Genomic DNA, 2,367 nt, shown 5'->3' on the forward strand with positions numbered 1-2,367 from the left:
CTAAGCGCTGGCGTGGGGCTGCACGCAGCGGCACCGACATAAATACAAATGGGGAGCGAGGGGAGGCGCCGGCGCGTGGCGCGGCAGCGGGCCCGGGAACCCTGGCCTGACGGGGGGATGAGCGCGAGGCGGTGCCACCGGGCCCTGGCAAACACCGCGTGTGCGCCGAGCCGGGCGGGCGGCASCGGGCCCGGCTGGAGCAGGTGGCAGAGGAGGCGCCTGGCGAGAGCACGAGGGACCCACATTGCCGAGGGGCGCGGGGATGTTCCGGAGGACGTGGGGATGCTCTGGGGGGCACAGCGATGCTCCAAGGGATATAGGGACACTGGGGGACACAGGGATGCTCTCAGGGATGCAGGGATCCTCCAGGGGATACGAGGATGCTCTGCAGAACACCAGGATGCTCTGCAGCACAYAGGGATGCTCCAGGGGACATGGGGATGCTCCCAGCCTTTGGCCTCCCAGGGGCTCCGTGCCTGCTCCCGGAGAAGGGCAGGATGCCAGCAGCTAAAGCACGCACCTGGAAGCACCAAGGTGCCGAGGAGCAAGTTAAGCCCCGCACTGGGCCACACTCCATCCTGGGGTGCTGCTGGGACCGGACTCACGGTCCCTTCACACYCTGTCCCACCACATCGCGGCCCATCTCCACTCCCCATCGCTCCAGGGCAGCAGCGATGTCCGCTGCCCGCGCTCGCCCCGCAGCAACCGCCCCCCGAGCTCGGAGAGTTCAGCAGCTCCGGGGAAGGTGACAACAACCAAGAATCRTTTATTCTTCAAAGTAACCAAGGCCCCTGCGAGAGCCTCCAACGTGTGTGTGATGGGCGCTGCCAAAGGCTCCATCCCAGCACATCCAGGAGCCTTGAGCCCCGCACCGCGTGGCCAATGTGCTCCATTAAATATTCATATTCCAACTGGGAAGTTTCTTCTATCCTTCCCCATTCCCCAGGCCCATCTTAGGAGACACTCAAGGGATTTTCCACCCTCCGGAGAAGTTGACTTCTGGGGCACAGCGCCCACCAGAGCCATGACCCCAGGGATGCTCTAGGACACAGGGATGCTCCAGGACACAGGGATGCTCCAGGACACAGGGATGCTCAGGGGCTGTGGGCAGGAGGTGCTTGGTGGCCCGAGGGGATTGTTGACAGGCACAAGAAGCCCCTTGAGGACAGGGAGGGATGTGCTGGAGGCACTGAAATAAATGGGATAAATAAATAATGGGAGCTGGGCAGTCACGGTGCTACAGAAATGACTTGCCTCTTGTCGGCTGTCTAGAGAAATTCACTCCCGCCTGGAAACCTCCGGAGCAGGTTTAATCCTGGATTGGATTACAAGCCTCACGGCAGAGGCCACCTTTGGCTGCTCCTCATTTCCTTAGCAGTGACTATATCCCTTCCTGGGCATCCTGCTCCTCCTGCTTTTTATTTCCGCAGAACAACATGGGCAGTGATGATGCTTCACATTTAATCCCCGCGATGCAGTTTCACCTTCACGCTGCTGCCAAGGACGGTTGCGGTCAGCACAGACTCGTGCTTGGGCACCCCAAAGGGCAGAGCTGCTTATTCAAAAGGAGAAAAGGAAGAACAATAATTTAAAAAAAGAAAACCCCCAGTCTTTCAAAGCTTGTGAATTATTCGCTCCACAGCACCGTAGCACCGAGGGGACTGAGGAGGGTGKTTGGGGGCTGTGGTGGCAGCCGCAGTGCGGGAGCGTGTCCGGGCTCCGTCCTGCTCGGAGCAGGGCCGGGCTGCGGGAGGTCCGTCCCCGCGCTCCACTGCGAGCTGGCAAAGCACCAATTCTACGGCACACTGTTTTACAAGAAACTATTGCTTAAAAAGAAAGGTCACTGGCAGCAGAAAATTAAGACCTATATCCCAAAATGGAGCTACCAGCCACGTGCGGCTTCTTGGTGGCGAGAAGCTGGGCCTGTGCTCCCCATCCGGGGACGTGCGGGGCCTCAGCCCTGGCAGGCGGCAACTGTCCGTGGCACAGAAATCCTGCCTGGAAGAGGACGTCGCTCGGCTGCTGGTGGGTCRGACTGGTGTCCAGGAGAGGATGCGCGGGGGCTCCACAGGCTGTGTTGTCCCACTGTGTGCATGGGCAGGTCCCCGTTGCGAGAGCATGACAGGGTATCCAAACACTGCATTGCTGTGGTGCACACGGAGCGGGAACCCGTCCGGAAGGAGCCAAGGCYGAGCAGGGTGTCCGAAGGCCGCGCTGCTCCGGTGCGCACGGACACGGCGCGGACTCGGCCAGGGTGCAGGGCTAGGAGCCCTGTCCGTCGGGGGCCGGCGCAGGGGGCCCGAGCTGGCTCTCGAGCAGGGCCTGGTCGCCCTCGGAGAGGCGCCGCAGCCGCAGGCGCACGGAGCC

This window comes from Nothoprocta perdicaria, unplaced genomic scaffold (assembly GCF_003342845.1).
Source record: "Nothoprocta perdicaria isolate Ctin4 unplaced genomic scaffold, notPer1 scaffold_3, whole genome shotgun sequence".
NCBI lineage: Eukaryota > Metazoa > Chordata > Aves > Tinamiformes > Tinamidae > Nothoprocta > Nothoprocta perdicaria.